General features: G+C 49.2%; 2 long non-coding RNA genes across 2 annotated transcripts; one reads left to right on the plus strand and one right to left on the minus strand.

Moving 5' to 3' along the window:
- The first annotated feature begins 2,702 nt into the window (after positions 1-2,702).
- Positions 2,703-5,867, plus strand: LOC138915210 (uncharacterized). The gene is made up of 2 exons (XR_011420828.1): positions 2,703-3,519; positions 4,194-5,867. It is a non-coding gene; the product is annotated as an uncharacterized lncRNA (long non-coding RNA).
- Positions 5,868-8,355: 2,488 nt separating this feature from the next.
- Positions 8,356-20,276, minus strand: LOC138915209 (uncharacterized). Its single transcript, XR_011420827.1, has 3 exons — positions 20,138-20,276; positions 13,817-13,915; positions 8,356-9,937 (listed from the first exon to the last, which is right to left on the minus strand). It is a non-coding gene; the product is annotated as an uncharacterized lncRNA (long non-coding RNA).
- Positions 20,277-21,023: the final 747 nt, after the last annotated feature.

A 21,023-nucleotide genomic window follows, 5' to 3' on the forward strand; every position in this document is an offset into this window, starting at 1 on the left:
CTGCGTTCAGTTGAACTTGGCGGTAACATTCAAGAGCTGCTTTATTATTCTGACTGAACCACCGATGTCTTCATTCACAGTTCTTTACTCTCCTCTCCCTTCCCTAATTTGTATGGAACACACTGTTGTGTCTTACTACACTTGTTACAAGTGTGTGGAATGCGTATTAATTTCTCAAAGTACATGAAAAGTGGGTGAAGAGCGTGTCATTTGAAAAGCACTTTCTTCCATCAAAAACTGGTTTCCCTTCGGGAGTTGGGAGAGGACCGCCTAGTGAGAAGCCGTTGGCCCTGGCAGTGGCATGTGGAGGCAGAAGCCAGGAACTCTGGTCTGGCCCCCCCTGTGCTAACAAGCATGGTCCCGAGGCCTTGGCCGTGTCTCTCACCCCTGGTGTGCTCCTCTCTCAGTGAGGGGGTGCACCTCGGGACCTCTGGCGCCTTCCTGAACATTCTGTCACAAATGCAAATTTGTATTGTTTTACTTCCCTGTCGGATTCTCGGAGACCTCTCCGACTGCAGGAAGAAAAAGATGAGCATTAATGGATTGTGTCAAAGGCAGGTTTCACGTGGCGTTCATCTGTGCCCGGGATGTTAACAGGAGTGTCACTTCTAGGATTTCAAAATCCTATAAAGTTGTAAAGTCGGGCCACTCTACTTGGGTTCTAGAGGGTGGAGTGCGGTATCCAGCTCAAAGTTCTTTCAGAAAGAACGTGGGCATAGTATTAGTCAGGTAGAGAACAAAATCAGGCTGGTTTTAGAACATGGGTCTTAGGGCAGACGCAACTGTCGGGAGCTCCTGTGTGACAGCAGGACTTGAGGCCGTGCCTTGCACGTCCCAGGCTGCGCTAACTGCGTCTTCTCATCGTCCTTCGTCTCCATGCGTGGTTGGAGCCACATCTGCCTTTATGGTGGTGGATACGCTCAGTCTGAGTCCTGGCCCTTCTGGCTGTTTTGAGTAGGTGACTTGAATGCTGAGCCACGATGTCCCTGCTCTCAAGCAGGGGCCATGCCTGCCTCTGTGAATCTTGAGTGAAGTGACGTGATCAGCTCGGAAGAAGGCTCCACTCGTATTCAGTAAGTGTTCACTCGTCGTTGCCTTATAGTTAATGCGGTTTCCTGTGTTTGATTATCTCAAGTGGCTCAGTTCTCACTAGCACCTGCCTTTTGTAGCCGCGTTGTGAGCTGAACTGAGCCGTGCACAGCTAAGCGTTTCTGCTTGCTGACTGCATACAGAACACTTAGAGATCTCTGCAGCAGAGGAAGGAAGCTCTAGAAAACCTGAAGTTGTTGCAATTATTAGTGTAGTATTTTAAATTCTAGTTTTCTTTTAAGTGTTTTTTTAAGAGAGAGTTCCTCCTGTTAGGAGGACAGCCCCAGTACAAAACCATTCAGAAAGAAAGGTGATAACCATCCTTATGTAGCTAAATGCTCTATGTAGTGTAAACCCACCTGTTGAAGTCACTGATTTGTACCTGCTTGACTAGGCCTGCCCACATCTAGCTGCAGTGAAAAACACAGATGCTAACATAGCATCCTTTTTCTTGAAGCATCTGAAGACTAAAGGCTTCCCAAGTAACATACGCATGAATGGAATATGGGACCTGGGGGCCTAAGAACCAATGATTGGGTGCTGAGCTGGGAAGAAGGCACCAAGCGACTGATGGACGGAAGAGGAATCACCTGTTCCCCTGTGTGGCACCGTGAAGGGAGGGTGACAGGAAACTCACTTTGCTGGGAAGTGAACATGGAAGATCCACTGGTAAACTAAGGCAAGGTGGGCATGGTGATAGCCAAGAAAGACAAAAGAACCATCGCGGGGGCGTGCTGCATGAAGAATGTTAGGCTTATTTTGGCAGTCTGCAGACTAAGCATGTGACTTGAGACAGCCACTGAGGCAGGAGTCTCACCTGAGTAGCACGTGAATTTAGGAGAAGGGGGCTAGAGCTGGTGATCTGCATGAGGGCAAAGAAGGAATGTGTGCTCATGTTTGGGTACACAGAAGACGTTAAAGAGCTCTTACAGAAAGGAGGTTAAAAGGTTTGAAGTTTTCCCAACTGGAGAACAGACAGACCCAAAGCTCATCCAGCTTTGCACACCAGCTAGCTTGAATCTGCAGGAATCGTTCTTCACTTCTCAGTTCTGCAAGTCAGATGTACACATGAGCCTAGACCAGAAAGATAGGACATCCCCTGTCCCGGGCTGTGATTTTCTCACCTATAGAATACAGGACTAGAATACTTAGTGGTGGAATTGTGAAGATTAAACCCACAAGAAATGCCTGCAACTTGTCTTTCACATAATAAGCATTCAGTTAACGACTGTAAGACTCCAAAGAATGTTTCTGAGATTTACATCAGTGGCAACACCAAGGAACTTAGTTAGGGAAACTTGGTCCAGGCACAGATAAAAGTCAGTTTCTACTCATCCTTGCTGGATTATGTATGTGAGCTTCAGATGGAGAGTGAAAGTGACATACTATCAGTGCTTTCAACCTCAGCCCAAGACTGAAATAGAAAGCAGAGTTACACTCTTGGCATCGCTGAACTAGCTCATGATGAGTGATTGTGATCACAGAGATGACTGCGCCGTCTCTTCAGCACTGTAGCTTCAATAGTTCAGACAGGCATGGATTCAGAGTTATTGCAGCTATCTGAATAATTCCAAGTACAAGTAAGCACTTTAGTTGTGAAAATTGTCATGTATATATAGTCAGTTATTGAAAGAATAAAATGTAGGATTGAGTAAAGCACTTCAGTTAGTTATGAACATTATTTTGTAATCCAAAAGTTAAAACTAAGAAAGCAATAATTAAATAGGGAAATGGATTGTTACCTAGATAAGTTCAGGAAGTACTATATATTCTTTGAGCTACAAACGTTTAAGAATTTTTAAATACAAGGCATGCGAAATCTTGGAAATTACCCAGGGTGGCAGCAGTCTTCTAAGTGTTCACAGCACTTGGAATGAAGGCATTCAGCATCTTGAGGTGCTGCACAAGGCTTGAGATGGAGGGACTGTGTAAATTAAACCCCGAGTTATCTTACTGTTAGGATGTGACACTCAGTTTGGTGGCAGGGCCAGCCTCAGGTAACAGCTCTGCTTGGTATTACAGATAGTAAAGTGACTGATGATGCTAAGCATCATTCCTGCCCAATGTCAAGCTTTGGGAAATTCTGACAAAGTTTTTTGGGATAGATTTCAAATGCATTCTTAGGTCCCAAACAACTCGTTCTCTAACAGTGATATTTGGCTGTGACCAAACACTGAATTTTAATAATCATTCAGCCAAGATGTGTATTTGGTGCAACTGTAGAAAAACTGTAAGGAGCAATTTAAAAATATGTATTCCTTTTTTTCTTCCAGCCGCCCAATTAGCACAGTATCAAATACTGTGTCTCCCAGAGAGGACCAGCCCACACAGCAGTTGTTCAGGGCTGGTGAACAAGAGAACAGTAACCAATCATTATGTTCTGGGACAGACTAGCTGCTTGACCTTTCCAGCCAAACCCTGGCGAGTTAGGTAGGTGTGGCAGGAGAGCGGGTAGGACGAAGATGTTCTTGTTGAGGTTGGCAGAAGTTCACGTGCCATCTGCTGGAGGTTTGCTCATTCACCAGCTCCACGAGCCTTTAGAGGAGTCAAATTCTAAACCTCTTAGTTCCCAAAGTGAAATCACTTCTTTCCAAGTTTTGATGACCCACCCACAAAACACCAGCATCTTGGGTTTAGTGCCAACTCTAATGATTAAGGGATAGCTGGAGCCGACTCTAACAGGTGGCGGACTCAAATAATCCGCCACTCAGGAAGCCGTGCAGTGTGAACACTGATACGCCCAGGTTCATCGTTGGCTGGATTTTGCTCACCCGCTTGGCCTAGGTCAGTTTCAGGTCTACCCCACGTTCCTCTCTGCTGTTCTAGGGCCACTGGGTGTGTGTCATGACAGTGGGACTAGCGACGAGAGGAAAGAAGGCCAGCTGTCCCAAGGTTTGCTGCTGTGCAAATTGCTTATTGGGTGCACGTTTTATAAGATTATTTTTAAAGTCCATAATCGTGCTCAGGTCAACACTTCATTCAAAACTTCAGCCTCTGCTTTTACATTTTTACAATTAGAGTTGAGAAAGGTGATGTACGTTCTCTTCCCAAATCCAGAAAGCCAGGGTTCCTCTAAGAGAATGCTGTTCAAACTGTTTTGACAGGTGGAGGCTTCAAACAAAATCATACAAAGGCATCCTATGTAGGATGAATAAAGGCAGAGCGGCCCTGTAGAAGCAGAGGCTGGGGGCTGCCTGTCCCCTGCCAGCTTCAGCCCCGAGGATCGAAACCACTGCTCTACGAGAAATACTGGCCGCTACTTCCAGGCTTGTGTTTGCAGACCAGCATCGGTAAGACGTCAGCACAGCCTTCTGTTTGAGCCTCCTCAGACTGACCATGCCTTGTCTAAGACCCAACCAGCTAAGAAATTCAGTCCCAGTACTCTGGGTGGAAAGAGGAACCACTTTCAGACTTATTTGGCTGCTTTCCTTGCTTAGCATTGCATCATGGGACACGGTAGATCAGGGAAACTTTCTGCAGATCTGAACAAAACCTTTAGGAGACCAGCGTTTTCTTGAGGGGGTTCCAGGGCAACTTTTTTTGTTTCTTGATTGTGCGCGTGTGTCTGTGTGTGTGTGTGTGTGTGTGTGTGTGTAATTTAATTAAATGGATTTCTTTTTTCTTTCTGCTGTATCTCCCCAAATCCCCCCGGTACATGGTTGTATATCTTAGTTGTGGGTCTATTAAGTGGATTTCAATGTGTGTGTGTTTCAACGTGTATCACCATTTTATGTTATATGTTTTATATGCTGTGTATTTTTTAGTGTCTATTTCTTTTAGTGAAGTATCTTAATACTAAAATATATACAACAGCCACATACCCACCACCTGGTTTAAGAGAGAGAGTTCCCAATAGCTTAGAGCCCCTGTGTACCTTCCCAGTTACACACCCCCTCCAGAGTTAACCCCTGTCTCGAATTTGAGATTAATCATTTCCTTGCTTTTTATTGTGACTGGCCCTAAACAATATATTGTTAAATTTTGGCAATTTTTGAACTTCATATAAAGAAAATTATACTGTGTGTATTCTGTGAATGGTTTCTTTTGACACTTATTTTTTTAGAGATTTATCCATATTGACATGCTCAATTCCTATTTTATGGCTTTTGAGGGTGAAATTTGGTGTCCCCCTCCTTTCTTGCCTTTTTTTCCCTCCACTTTTTTTCTGTTGGTTTGAAGTTATATATATATTTTTTCTTTTGATGAGGAAGGTCGGCCCTGAGCTAACATCTGTGTCAGTCTTCCTCTGTTTTACATGTGGGACACCGCCACAGCACGGCTTGATGAGCAGCGTAGGTCCACACCCAGGATCCGAATGCGCGAACCCCACCACTACACCACCAGGCCAGCCCAGAAGTTACATTCTTTATGACTGTTCTTTTGGTGACTACTTCAGCAACTTTAATATGCATTATTAGTGTTGGAAGTTAATACCTTTGCTCGTCTTTCCATTCTCTCTCCCTGGAGATTTATAATGAGATGGGAGTGAGATATCATTCTTCCATTTCTCTTTAACCTCTCATTTTTTTCCATTTCTGTGCCTATGATCTTCATTCTCAATAATATTTTCAACTCTATCTTCTAGTTTCCTAGTTTTCTCCTCAGTTGTACCTATTTAATCTAGCCCCTGAATTTTTATTTTAATTACTATGTCTTTATTTCAAGTTCTATTTTTGTTTTGATTTCAAAATCTTCTTCATTGTCATTTATTCTCTGCTAATCTTTTTAAACTTATGTTTTGTTTCTCTAAATATAATAAACGTGGTTATTTTATATTCCATCTGACTATTCCAATATCTGAAGTCTTTGGGGTCTGTTTCTGTCATCTGTTCCTACTGGTTCTCATTGTTGTTTCTTTGTGTTTCCCGGTTGTGACTGAGAGTTGCCCATTTTCCTTGCATCTTTCTCCCTGGGGAGTCTCTGGGAGTGGCCTGGATTCAAGCTGAGTTCCACCAGAGAAGATTGGAGTTTGCCTCTGCTAGTGCACTGGGGGGGTAGCAACATAGAGTCTCAGCGTTCCCTGCTTGATGTTGTCGGATCCCATAGGTATCGTGATATCAGGCCTCAAACCTGCAGGCCCTCGTTGTGAATTCTCAGGAGAGAACTCTTTATTCACTCTACCCAGTGCCAGGATGGAGACAGGCGTGTTTCTTTCTCTCTCCCTCTGTGTGGCAGGCTTATTTCGCCTTTATGCCATTTACTCAGCAGTATTTAGGATCTGTTATAATTAGGTTGAACCATGTGAGAATGCCTACAAAATGTCATAAAGGTTTTGGCCCACAAAAACGGCAGCTTCCTATGAGATTCCCGGGCTTCAGTAGGTCCAGCTTTATCCCCTTCCCCGACACCCCCAGAGGATCGGAAGGACTGGAGCGGAGGGTCTCAGGGGCTCTGTAGGAGCCTTGAAGGCAGAAGCCACCTGCTCCCACAGGTCCAGGCTCCTGCGTCCACGTTTACGGGTCAGTCTGCTAATCCCTTCCATGCCAGCCCTGAAGTGTATTCTTTAAAAACAGTTTTTCTATTTCATTTAGCATTTTGGCAGTTTTAATCAGGAGGATCTTTCAAGGTCCCTCTCCATACTGTGCTCTCCAGTCTCTGAGCTCATTCCTGTTTCAGTGGTCGATCTAAGGAAGGTGATCTTTGGCGCTGTGTTTATTGTTCCATGAACTCAAACACACCACCACTTAAACCCAGAGACTTTAGAATTGTCAGACTTCTCTTTAATGGTTTCTTCCTCTGATTCTGGATCCCATTTCAAATAAGAATTATATTTTACTTTATTTTTAAATTATTTGAACTTACCACCTGCAAATCCTTTTAAGATTCGAGTTTGGTGTAGAAAATAGTTTACTGGGTGGGTCTGTTACTACTATTATTTTGCAGACGCCTGTTGATTTGCTGTGCAGCACTCCTCCTGTAAGAATGTATTGTACCGCTTGGATTCCATACCAGGAGGTGAAGCTTCTGTAGGGGAAAGGCTGTCAGGACTTACAGAGGCCAAAGAAATCGAGCAGTGAGACCAGACAGAAGCTCGTCCCTCCTAGTTCTGTAGGTCAGCCTCTGGTTGTTGGTCTGGGTCTGGGAGCTCCCTGGAATTCCCTGCAGTCTGTTACCTGTGAGTGCGCATGTGCATCTTTCTGTGGAAAGGCCTTACAGCCTCGTCACGTTCGCACCATCAGAGGGCGTCAGGGGTGGTTTGAAATGAGTGAGTGGGCCTGGGTCCTACCTCAAGCGTAATTTGGTTTGAAGGTGGTGGCCATTCTTATAATTACTCCTGTAATTCTAGAGAGGATTTCTAAAATATGAACTCAGGCCTAGAATGAATTTCTTTTTTTGGGGGGGGGGGGTCTAGCATTTTAAAATGGTATTTATGCAGTCTTGTTAGTAATTATCTCACTCGTGGTTTCTTTGCCAAGAGTAACAGAGATCCCATTGGTAATAACTTTAGTATTTATGTTGTGCACATCTGTGTTCATTTTGATGAATAAACAGTAGAATCCTACATCTTCCAGCCATGAGGGAACTTTTTGAGTTGTTAATAGCTTCTGAACAATATAGATGGGTGAGATTCAGTTTAAGCTTTCTATTCCTTTAGGAGTCTTTGTTACAAAGAAGTAAGAAAACTAACTCAAAATTAGAAGGTTTTCTGCACACCGTGCTGCCCCAGCTAGTTCGTATATAAACAGATACCCATTTCTCTAAGGAGTTTGTGGATACGTGTGGCCTTGAGCTGGTTCCACTAGCTCCCAAGGCTGCAGAAGCCCACCTGGGCAGCAGCTCACCGCTCTTCCTCTCTGAGGGCTGTGCTGGGCAGTGGTTAGGTCATGGGCTCTGTAGCCAAGGGCCCGGGGGACGCTTCACTGTATTTCTGGTTGTGTGGCTTTGGGCAAGTCACTTAACCTCTCTGTTCAGTGTTTCCCTTGGTTAGAACAGGGGTGGTAGCATCTATATCAGTGGTTTCTGGGAGAGTAAATAAGTTACTACATAGAAAGAACTTAGCCCCAGACCCATGACAGCTGTGCAGTACATACGAGGCATTAAATGAAAGGTATGAAACAGTCAAAGTAAAACAAAACAAAACAAAACTCCATCCCCCAACCATCATGGAGGTGATAACCAAACAGAATTAGTTAGCAAAAAGCACTTTTAGGAAATTCCGTTCTGCGAAGATCCACAAGCTTTCTATTAGTAACACTGAGCCAACTGGAAAACTGTAGGAGAAGTAACTTCACACACAGTCTCAACAAATCAGTTACAAATTTTTTTAAATTTGTAAAAAAAAATTTTAAATTTTTTTAATCATTCTTTAATCTTTTATTTGTTTAATAGATGTAAAACATGTAATTGTTTTCTAAAACTCCAAACACTCTAATATGGTAAAGTAAATCTTTCTTTCATCCCTGATCCCCCAGATGAAGCAGTTTCTTTCAGATGACTCTCCCCAGGTGAAGCTGCTCCCCCCATGGCTCTCCTCAGATGGAGCTGCTCCTCCCAGATGCCTCTCCTCAGATGGAGCTGCTCCCGTTTTTTGAACACCTTTCAGGGATATGCTGTGCATACACCAGCATGTATGAGTATATATCTTAATTTTCTTTTTTTAAAGATTTTATTTTTTTCCTTTTTCTCCCCAAAGCCCCCCAGTACACAGTTGTATATTCTTCGTTGTGGCTCCTTCTACTTGTGGCATGTGGGATGCTGCCTCAGCATGGCTTGATGAGCAGTGCCATGTCCGCACCCAGGATTTGAACGAACGAAACCCTGGGCCACCTGCAGCGGAGTGCACGGACTTAACCACTCGGCCACGGGGCTGGCCCCCAATCTTAATTTTTTTTAACACGAATGGTATTGAAACATTGTCTTCATTACTTACTATATGTTGTAGACTTCCCATATTATACATTATAGAGCCACCTCATTCTTTTCTTTCAGCTTAGCTCCTGATTTTAACTTTTCAGAAAGCTTATTAAAAGAATGTTCTTCCTCCCTTTGTTGAAAATAGAGAAGTGTGAAGTCAGAAGTACAATAGAAAAATGCAGGGGGAAAGGAAACCCTATCGTGATCCAACAGCAGAACTGACAGTATTTACCTGGAAACGTTTGTTCTCTGTAGGACGCCACGCTGCCAGCCCCAGTTCCTCAAGGCGTACAGGTTGGGGAGCGCCTCTGAATCCGTACCAAAAGAGGGCAATGAGCTCCGGGGGCCCCAGGACCGCTCTGATTGTGCCAGGAGGAAGCAGAGGGGCCACACCCCGAAAGCAAGCGAGGGCTGGCCCGAGACTGTGAGGGACCTGGGGGGCCGCGGGGGGGCTGCGCTCACGGTGACGGCTCTGTGCCGCTGCCCTGAGTCCGTGTGCCCCGGGAGGCTTGTTTGAGCTCTCTCACTGGTTTTAGGTGGTAGGCAGTGCTCATGCCTGTGGTTAACAATTTGAGTGGAAAGGATGGACAGTCTCTTACGCCTCAGTTCTCTGCCCCAGAGAAAATGAACCACCAAGTCTGTACGTTTATAAGGATAAGCTGATCCTTTTTTCCTTACAGACAGTGTTTAACACGCTTCCACATCTTGGTTTAGGTAAGTATACTAACCTATACTCGATAGTCAGTCTTGGAGATTGTCCCGTATGTGGGTACATATTGCAAGAACGGCACGGTATTCCTCGTGAAGTCTCCCCAGGACTCGTCTAGCCCCCGAGACAGACTTTAGGTGTTTGCTCCGGTAAACAGTGCTGGGATAGGTGCCCTGGCACATCTGAGGTGCACAGGTGTTCAGTGTAAGTTCTCTCTGTTGGATCAGTTCCATGAAGTCAAACTGTTAATCAAAGGGGGACATCAGTTTTCTTCAACTTTTCATTCTGAAAAAAATTTCAAATATATACACAATTAGACAGGAGAGTTCTGGACCCCCATGGAGTCGACACTCAGCCTCGGTAGTCATCAGCTCGGAGCCAAGCTGCGTCATCTGTGTCCACCCCCTCAACATGATCATCTCATTCTATCTATAAATATTTCAGTTTGTACCTCTGAAAGATGATTTTCTAAAACATAAATGTGATGCCATTATCGCACCTGATATCCAGTCAGAGTTCAAATAGACTGAGGTCCCTGAGTCCGCAATGCTACTAAAGCATCAGGGACTGCAAAGTGTCCACACTCTGACCTGTCATTCCCTCTTCACTTGTTACCTAAAAGAAGCCTTTCCGGAGAAACCGCCCTTCCTCTGCGACTGGATGACCCGGAGTTACAGCGCGTGCAGGAAAGCCAGCATCGAAGCTTGGTTCTTTCCTTTTATTTACCAGTTTTCAAAGTAAGTGTGTTCTCCTCATACACTGCTGGTGAGAGTGCAGACTAGTGCAGCCACTGTGGAAAACAGTATGGAGATTCCTCAAAAAACTGAAAATAGAAACACCATATGACCCAGCCATCCCACTCCCGGGTATCCACCTGAACAACTTGAAATCAGCGATCCAAAGAGACTCCTGCACCCCATGTTCACTGCAGCGTTGTTCACAATAGCCAAGGCGTGGAAGCAGCCCAAGTGCCCATCGACGGATAATTGGATAAAGAAGATGTGTATATACACAATGGAATACTACTCAGCCACAAAAAAGACAAAATCGTCCCATTTGCAACAACATGGATGGACCTTGAGGGTATGATATGAAGTGAAATACGCCAGACAGAGAAGGACAAACACCAGATGATTTCACTCGCATGTGGAAGAGAAACAAACACATGGATAAAGAGAACAGATTAGTGGGTACCAGAGGGGAAGGGGGTCTGGGGGTGGGCAAAAGGGGTAAAGGGGCACATGTGTATGCTGGTGGATAAAAACTAGACTGTTGGTGTTGAGCATGATGCAGTCTGTGCAGAAACTGGTGTATAATAATGTACACCTGACAAATAAAAATGTGTTTCCAACGTCCTCTCAAAGGATGGGCGAGCTCGGAGCCGTGAGTTAGGATTTGTTCTGTCTTGCTGTGTGTCTCATCAGCTCGCGGAGTTTAGAATGTCTGAAATGCTTCGGTCCATTGCAGTTCCTGTTCTGCTCGATGTTCACGCTGCGCCGGCCGTCGACAGGCAGAGCCTCTTCAAGTTTGCCCGTGCCCTTTTATTCCTGTGTCCTCTTGACAGGACTCTCCTGGTCGGTTTCCTTGCCTGCTGCTCTGACAAGAGGCCCAAGGTTCCTTCTGCGCTTTTTTCCGTTTCCCCAGGGAGCCACGTTCCCTTTAGTGGAGGGCTTTCTGTCTGAGTGTGGGGTGGCTGCTCTTCGCCACTGCGTCGTTAGTCTCTAGGCCTTTTCAGTGAACGAAGCCAGGAAATACGTATTTTTAGGAGAAAATGAATCATTAGTTCATGCTGATATTTCCAATCCAAATTTAAGATTATACAATTTTCACTTCTTTGATTTTACATTTGTATCTCTTCTCTTATAATGAAAATCTTAGTCCCTAGCAGTAGTAACATAATTATTTATTTATTTCATCCTACGTTATGGATAATAGTTTCAGAATAACAATATGAATATTATTAACGGTGTGATGACCACATTTTTTAAGAGTTCTTTTTGTCCTTAGAGTCCTTTTCAGTCCTGCTGGGATGCACAAGTCACTGTGTCTTAGAGTCACCTAAGACAATTCCTCTCAGTGGGATTATCCCAAACAAAGAGGCTCATTGGTTTCATCTTGCTTTTTTTGTGTATGAGGAAGATTAGCCCTGAGCTAACATCTGCCGACAATCCTCTTTTTGCTGAGGAAGACTGGCCCTGAGCTAACACGCGTGCCCATCTTCCTCTGTTTTGTATGTGGGACGCCTGCCTCAGCATGGCTTGATGAGCGGTGTGCAGGTCCGCACCGAGGATCTGAACCGCGAGCCCAGGCCACCAAAACAGGTCATGCGAACTTAACCGCTGCGCCACCAGGCCGGCCCCTCATCTTGCTTTTTTAATTTACATTCATTTAATTTTGCTTTTGTACTTAAGTATAAAATATTTACATAGTCTCAAAGTCAAATATACAAAGCAAGGGATATTCCGAGCCGTCTAGCTTCTCTCCCTGCGCTCTCCACCCTTCCCCTCCCTCACGCTGTTCATCCTCCTAAGAGCGTGTGTTTAATCGGAGGAAACGCAGCTCCGTGTCCCCGGACGCCGCTTTTTGGAGAATGGAAGCGCGTCGGACACACTTTCCTGAGCAGTTCCTCTTGGAGACCGGTCCCGAGCCGTGTCTGAGTTCCTCCTGCCCTTTTCCCGCTCCGCGGTCCTCCAGGGTGGGAGGTGGCAGCTCGTTCAACCAGCGCTCTCTCAGCGGACTCGGGGGCGGCTCCTAGCCCTGCTGTCCCAGTACTGCCGTCGTGAGTAACGCACGTACGCCTTTCCATGTCGCTGGCCCGCTGTCTTTGGGTTGGGTTCATAGAAGAGGTACTTCTGGGTCAAAGGGTAAGCACCTATATATATATTTATAGTTTGATATATCAACTTGCCCACCTGCCTTTCACCAGCGGAGTTTGAGAGTAGACTGGCTTGTTGGCAAGGCAGTGGCCCCCAGCTCAGTGTCCCTGCGTGTTACAGATGTCCTTGCTTGGCCCTTGAGGCCCTGACTGGTAAGTGTGCTCGCAGGAGGTGGGCCTGGCCACATAGACAGCCACAGGCAGGGAGGGGGTGGGGGGCCGTGCTGAGCTGAAACCAGAACCAGGGCCGTCTTGATGCCCGGTCCTCCTTGGTCTTACCTTTCTTCTGTGCTCTTCTGGGTCATTTGTTTTTATTTGGGAGCACATGTGTGAATTTGTGAGTGTGGACATGTCTGGATGTGTCGGACATCGAGTTTCAATGACTTGTCAGTAAGCGCCTTCTGATTACAGGTCAACGCACCCTCAATTCCTTCCTTCAAAGAGAAATTTTCATGGAACAGCTGATGTGTCCTCGGTGGACCTTAGAGGTACCAGAACAGATCCTTCTCTCTTCCTGGGCTTCAGGGTCGTTTCTGTGAGGGTGAAACTGGAAACAGTTGGAAAATACCAGGGCCTCCGAGTGGCTGGTCTGGGTGGAAATTGCAGGCTGAGGAAGTGGTCCTTGATGCGGCCTGGGCTCACGTATCCCTATTCCTCTCAGTCTACTTCGGGAAGCTCTGTTGCTCACACGTAAATATTTCCCAACTTTGGATATAGATAATCCAAGCTGGTTGTGGTGGACATTTTGGACAGTACAGTTGCCTCCCTAACTTCCACCCCACCCTCTCCTGGCATATAGAGCCAAAGTTTGGGTGGAATTAACCCACTACTCCTTGGCAGAGAAACTGGTTTAGCAGTGGTCAGCCAGCCCAACCACCTAGCACATGGTATTCCCCTGGCCAGAGTGTGTTGTTCAGAGGTGGAAAGACAACCCAGATTGGTCTAATCAGAGCAGAAGAAAGCCCAGGACCATTCTTCGATGGGAGAGGGGCAGACAAGAAGGCCTCTCTGCTCTGGAAGTTGTGGTATGCCAATATGAAGCCTAGAACTGCTACATTTTGCAAGAAGGGAAACTAGTCTGAGGACAAAACCAACCCAAGGGAAATAGCAGGGCCAAGAGAACAGCAGAGAAACAGAGCCAGAGCCTTGATCAGGCCATACCTGAACCCTATCCTACCACTGGACTAATTTGGTTAAGTGACAAATACATTTGCTGTATTATTTAGATCAGTTTGAATTGAGCTATCACTTTCAGCCAAAATAGGCTTCTGGGTTTTCCATCAACTTACTTTCCAGACTTGAGCATGAGAAGGAGCTGCTGGGTCCACGTGGCAGGCATAGTGTTTCCTCAGGAGGAACGGCAGGTGTGCAAGCCCTGAACGAGGATCCTGGGGCATGAGAGGAAATAAGAGCAGTGATAGGAAATAAACCAGCATCTCAACAGAACGGTTTAAAATTGCTACCAAATCTTAAAAGTTGTATCCTTCAAGTACCTGTATCTTTGAGTTTCCCCAGGAAAAACCTGCGACCCAGCCCACACCTCCTGGCGGCAGACTGGGTGGAATCGTATGAGAGAACAGTTTTAATGTGCTTATTTCCGCTCCTTCCTTCTCCAGCCCCTAGAATTACCAACCAGCACAGGCGTGAATCCCCCGCACCGAGGAAAGCCGCTGAGCGTCTTCAAGAGCAGCCGTTTTTGTCTCCCTCCATGAGCAATCATGGGCTGGGGGGGGCAGTGCAGAGACGAACCGGTGTTGCCAGCACCGACCCGTGTGGCTCGAGAAACGACGTTGCTGGCCAGAGCCCGAGACCCAGCAGGTGCAAGTGGTGCCCGTGTTCTGTCTGGTGCAAGAGCCAGGGCCTGTCCTGAAGTCGGCCCCGGAGCGCCCCTTGCTGTGGGCCAGGCCCACGCTGAGCTGTCCCCGCGTTACCTCCTTCAGTCTTCCCAGACCCCGGGGAGGTACTCTGATCCCCGTTTTACTGATGAAAGAGGAAACTGAGGCACAGATGGTTATTACTAAGGCCAAATGATGCGTTCTTAAAAACGGGTGTTCGCCTGGCCCTGGCCCGTAGCAGCCCTCAGTACATGTTTGTCGAGTCAGTGAGTGTGACGCATTTTACTGGGGTCCCATTAGTACCTTTCTTCACTCAGGGATGTTTACAGCGGCCGCTCTGCGCCAGGCCCTGGGGAGGCAGGGTTCTGCCGCGTGGAGCTCACAGTCTGGTGGGAGGGCAGGCGTCAAGCGGTGTGGACGGCGGTCAGCGGGGAGCCACCCCAGCACGGCCTGATCTGGGGAGCTGGCAGGCTTTCCTGAGGGGATGCCGTTGCTTCAGAGACTTGGGCGTGAGAAGGGGCCGCTGGACCCAGGTGGCAGGCACAGTATTTCTGCAGGGGAACAGCAGGCACGGCAGCCCTGGGTGAGGAGCCTGGGGCATGAGAGGAAGTGCAGGCAGGGCGGCAGGAGCAGAGTGCAGAGGGTGCAGTGGGGCTCGAGGGAGCGGGGCCCAGACCAGGCAGCCCCTCCTTGGCCGCAGTTAGGATTTTTTGTTTTAAGATTTTATTTTTTCCTTTTTCTCCCCAAAGCCCCCTGGTACACAGTTGTATATTCTAGCTGTAGGTCCTTCTGGCTGTGGCATGTGGGACGCCGCCTCAGCATGGCTTGATGAGTGGTGCCGTGTCCACGCCCAGGATCCGAACTGGCAAAACCCTGGGCCGCCGAAGTGGAGCGCGAACTTAACCACTCGGCCACAGGGCCAGCCCCCCACAGTTAGGATTTTAATCCCAGGAGGAGGGGAAGCCAGGGAAGGTTCCTGAGCTTTGTGACTCAAGGAAAAGTGCTTTATCCCTTAACCTGGTGGTGAGGACATGGAGGGTTTTTTAAATAAAATTTGGTATAATTTTTTGAATATCTGCAATATTTCTTAATAGATGAGATTTTGTAAAAATCACTCTCAGTACTGTGTCAGGAGCAGATCTGATGAGACGGGAATGGGCGTGGAGAGACTGTTGCCAGCGCAAGGTGGTGGGACGTGGCCCAGGATGGTAGCAGGGAAGACGAGAAAGAGGACGGCCACATTGGGAGGGGGAAGGGCTGCCGGTGAGCCGTCAGTGTGGGTGGAGGAATCAGGACTCGTCTAGCACGAGTGACAGTCCACATGCCTGACACAAAGCAAGTTCTCCTTTCATTCTAAAGACAACAGGCGGTACGGCAAGGCACTGACAAGTGGGGACCTGGGGACAGACGGAGCTGGTTTCAGAGTCACCGGCAGAGTGACATTAGGCAAGTCAGTCAGCTTTGCTGAACCTCCATTTCTGTCCTTAACACGAAGATGCTCCGTGGTCGTGAGTGTTAGACAGGGGGTGCGCACACAGCATCTCCTCAGCGCAAAGGACACGGGGGACAGCCAGTTTGCAGAACGGCTCCGTTTGGCTGTTAGTGAAAATCTAGAGAGACTTGTTTTACCGTCCAAGTTGGTGGCAGGACCTGGGCTGGATCCCAGGTCACCTAGTTCAGCTGTTGGGTCTCAGGTCTGCTGCCCTGAGACTCCCCTGGAGCGCTTGGCAAAAATGCAGCATCCTGGGCCTCGCCCCAGAGATGCTGGTTTGGAAAGGGGGTCCCGGGAGTGGGCATTTTCATCGAGTTCAACATCAGAGTGACGCCGATACTGGGGGTTCGGGGACCACGCTTGCAGAAACACTGCTCCACACCCTGCTGCTTTCATAACACACAGATTCTCCCTGACTGCCCGAGGTGGTGATGAAAGAGGCCTGACATCTCCCCCTCTATTGGTTGGCACTCTGCAGGTGGCAGTGACAGACACCAGTCAAACTGGCTGCAGCAAGAAGCGAATTGATTGGTTTGTGCAACGAACTTGCCCAGGGCAGCCCTGAGCCCAGCTGGAGGCCGGGCCTCGCCTGGGGTCGGCAGGAGGCGGCCTCCGCTTCTCCGTCAGGTGCCTCTGCTCTCCTCTGGGCTGGCCTAACCCCGGGCGGGCCTTCTCCACATGATGCCGTACAGCCCCACACGCAACCCTCCTTGCAAGTGTCGGTCCCACAGAGCACTTCTCCACTGAGAGCTCCAGCCGGAGGCCCCGTGGAGCCCCTCTGGCCTGCTTGGGTCAGCCTCTCTCAAACCACCTGGAGTGAAAGTAGGGGACAGCCGATGTTACCAGAAGAAGGGAGAGAGATGCCGAGGGGGGAACACGAAAGATGGCCAAGTGTTAGCAATATCCCTAAATACAGTGCACTATCTCAGAGGTGGCGAGCTCGCCCTTGCTGGAGACAGTCAGGCTGCGGCCAGAGAGCACTCTGTAAGATGCCGCCCTGAGAAAAGACGTTTTCTTCCAAATGATTCCCTCTCCTCTCGAACGTGGCTCCTACGATGCCCTCCTCTCCCCTTTTCCTAACCCAGAAGCCCCAGCTTAAAGACCACGTCCCCCAACAAGCCCGCGCCCTCAGCTGCCCTGTGACTTGGCTTTCCTCTGTGTGACTGTAACCACAGCTCCCACAGGCGGAGCTCCAGTCCCGCCCTGCCACTTCATGGCTGGACACAGGTGCCCTGAAGAAAGGCCACATTTCCCATGTCCCCTTGCAGCTAGGTGTCCTGGGACTAAGTGCTAACATGAGGTGGGAGGCCGCTCAAAGAGTCGGCTGCCCAGCATCTATTGTCCCTTTCTTGTCTCTCCCCTCCTCGGTTCTCCTGTCTGGACCACAGATGCCGCCGTTTCTGCGCAGGAGGCAGGAGGTCCCAGCAAGGGCAGGGCGGTGAGCTGGGAGGTGCCCTGTGGAGTGAGGTGGCCTTGCCAGCCCTGCACTTCATGCCTCCAGCCTTTGACACAAGACAACTTCTGGCGTGTTTAAGCCACTGATGGTCTGGACTTATTTCAGCAGAACGGAACCCTAGGCCATCAGAGCTCCTGCCCCACGGGTGTCGCGGAGCTCAGCGAGGAGATGCAGGTATGGGCGCACAGGCCTGAGCCGCTGGCACCACGCAGCAGGTGGCCCTTCCTCTCTCCCAGGTCTTAGCATCACTGTCCACTTCCTCCTGCCACCCTTTCAAGTGGGTTGTTTACAACCCCGCCTCCTCATGGAGGGCGTGCACTTCACCCAGGGACTTCTCTCTCCCTCAGCCCCTGGTAGGAAGCAGCTCAGGCTGACCGAAGCGAACAGGGAGTTTACTGGAAGACTGCGAGGCACCTGCAGGGTGGAAGGGAGCCTCCGGCTTGGACCACAAGCACCAACAGCCCCAGAGCTGCTCCACGCGGATCCCACCCTGACGCGAGCCAATGCCCACCATTTGCTGTCTCTCCCGTTGGCTCTGGGTGGGTCACGTGCCCACCTCTCCACTAGAAGAGGGGGACACCTTGATGAACAGTTCACCAGACCGGACCCACCACGTGAGTTAATTCCCCAAATGGGAAGTGGACACTGTTCCCAAGAGAAAGTGAAATGGGCGTTGAGCAGCCGATGTGCAAGCACGGCAGGGGCTGGATGCTCTTGGAAGTAACAGGGACCTTGACCCAGACAAGAGGGAAAGTCATCCTCTCTCCAAAACGGAAGTGTGCGCGTGGCTGCTCGCGGGAGCGGATCCAGCGACTCGGCAGCGTCGTCAAGGGCCACGCGCTTCCTCCCCCTCGCTCTGCCCTCAAGGTGCCCAGACCTTGACCACAGGAAGGAGAGAGGCAGGCTCCTGTGAGGTCCTCTTCGCAGAAGCCCCAGCAGACGTCCCCCCAGGTCTCACGGGCTGGAGCACTGGGTCACAGGCCCTTTGCTGAAACAAAACGGCAAGGAGAGATAGACCGGCGAAGATCGGCTTAGACTCATCTCCTGGGTGGAGGGAAGCTGGGGAGGCAATCCTGGGTCTGCGTCTGGACAAGCGTGGGACCCATCTGGCCGGGAGGGCTAACCCGCCTTGTCGAGAGTAGTTTCCACGAGTAACCAGCAGGTGGAACAAGGGGATGCTGCCAAATCCTTTAGTTTGAGGTTCTGCTCATGAAAATGGGAGAACATATTCCCAGTGTCTTCTGCCCTCCTCTTCCCAGTGATAAGGCTCACCCACTTCAACAGGCAGGACAGATTCCAAAGACCTGGAGCCCTTGACCCCCACACGTTAGCGCCCACTGCTGCTGCCTCAGGTGGGGAGGGAGCCCACGGGGAGCCTGTGTGTGGAACATGGTTGTGGGCCAGCCGTGCCTCTTACCAGCTGTCTCAGTCTCTGTGAACTGGCGACAGGATGCTGACTTAGCACAGCGCATGGCATACAGTAAGAGCCAAATAGACGGGATGCTCACGTTCCAGGGACCGTGCTAGGCAGGCGGACTCTGGTGTGGGCCCTCCCAGCCCATCCCTCTGCTCGACCTCTGGCTCAGACCTGGGCCCTCTGTCGACATTCCAGGAGTGGGAGCGCAGCCTCCCGAGGTTTTCCACACCAGCTGTGCTCCGATGACACCCTAAAAGAGGAACTCCCTGTTTCTCTCTACACACGAAGCAACTCTGACACTAACGGCCTGGAGTTAGCACAGACCCACCCCGCCGCTTCAGACACCAATCGCAAGTCCAGGTTGTCACCCGTGCTGCTGACTGACCAGCAATAGATCAGAAGTTCCCATGTTCCCCTCCTCAGGTTCGAGAATTTGCTGGAGTGGCTCCCAGAAGTCAGGAGAATGGTTTCCTTACAGTTAAGGGTTTATTGTAAAGGACACAACTCCAGAACAGCCGGATGGAAGAGATGCGTGGAGCAAGGCGTGGGGGTGGAGTGCAGAGCTCCCGTGCCCTCCGCAGGCACCCCACCCTCCCAGCCCCTCCGCGGGCTCCACCGGGAAGCTCTCCAGAGCCTTCAGTTGCGGGGTATAATGGAGGCTTCATCACACAGGCATGATGGACTAAATCATGGCCCGTTGGTGAATAACTCAGTTCTAGACCCTCTCTCGTCCCCAGGGGATGGGGGGTTGGGGGAAGTGGGGTGCTGCCAGGCTGAAAGTTCCAACTCTCTAATCACAGGTTGGTTTCCCTGGCAACCAGCCCCCCCATCCTTAGGGGCTTTCCAAAAGTCACCTCATTTCCATAAACTCAGGGGCATTCAAAAGGGGCCTGTTATGAATAACGAAAGACGCTCCTTTCACTTTTTCACTCTGGAGTGGGTTCAGGAGCTGGGGACAAAACCAAGTATTATAAGAAAAGATGCTCCTGGTGCTCTTATCACATAGGAAATGACAAGGGTTTCAGGAGCTCTGGCCAGGAGCCATGGACAAAGACCAAAATATGTATTTCTTCTATCGTGATATCACACCCTAAACATCTCTGCCAAGTTCCAGACCACGTGACACCGCCACTTTGATGATTCAGGCCAAACGTTACTGAAACAACTGGGATGCCCTCCACCTGTCGCCTCCCAGGCTTCTGCATCTCTGACGGCACCGCCGTCACCCAGGTGCTCCACCCCTTCCTCACGCGCCACGTCCAGTCCACCCACCAGTTCCATCTCCCTAATGGATCCCAAAGCCACGTGGTTTTTCCTTCCCCAACACGCCAGTCCAAGCCGTCAGGGTCTCTCACTTGTGCTTCCGCTTTGCCTTCGCTAGAGTCTGGCCCCCACCCAGCAACCAGTTACCTCTGGAAAGCCGACCCGTGTCAGTGGATGAGTGGATAAGCAAAACAGGGCCTGTCCATGCGGTGGGATGTTCAGCCACAGAAGGAATGAAGCACCGACACCTGCCACAACATGCACGAACCTCGAAAACACGCTGAGTGAAAGAGGCCACTCCCAAGAGGCCACGTGCTGTATGATTCCATTTCTTCTGGGCATGAAATGTGCAGAATAGGCAAATCCATAGAGACAGAAGGCAGATCAGTGGGCGCTTAGGGCTGGAGGAAGAAAGGGGAGTAAATGCGTAGTGGGCACGGGACCTCCTTTTGAGATGATGATAAAGTTCTGGAACTGAATATTGATGAAGATTGCACAACAGTGTGAATGTACTAAAAGCTACTGATTGTAAACTTTATAATGGTTAAAATGGTAAAGCTTATGTTACGTGTATTTTATCACAATAAGAAAAAACCCTTAAAATCCCCATGGCTCCTTGTGCTGCGCGTGAGCTCTGTAGCAGCTCCTGCTGCCTCTGCCCTTTGCTCTGACCCACTTCTCACTACTCTCTTCGCCTCCTACCGCGTTTCGGTAATTCTGGCCTCCTTTGCATTTCTCACCAGGCCAAGCTCTTTCCCACCTCAGGCCCTTTGCACATACTGTTCCCTCTGCTTAGAAGGATTTCCCCTCTCTTCATGGTTGGCTGTACCTCAGCTTTCAGTATTACTTTGAATGTCACAGAGAAGCCTTCCCCGACCATCCTACCTTGGTGGGGCTTCATCTCTACCCCCACCACTATTATTTTCTGCCATCACTCCCTGGTCATTTATTTCATAATTTGGCCTTTCTGTGCCTCCCTACAGAGAGTAAGTTTGTTGAGAGGAGGTGGGACCTGCCCATCTCACTCACCTCT

The sequence above is a fragment of the Equus caballus genome, chromosome 8, assembly GCF_041296265.1.
Source record: "Equus caballus isolate H_3958 breed thoroughbred chromosome 8, TB-T2T, whole genome shotgun sequence".
NCBI lineage: Eukaryota > Metazoa > Chordata > Mammalia > Perissodactyla > Equidae > Equus > Equus caballus.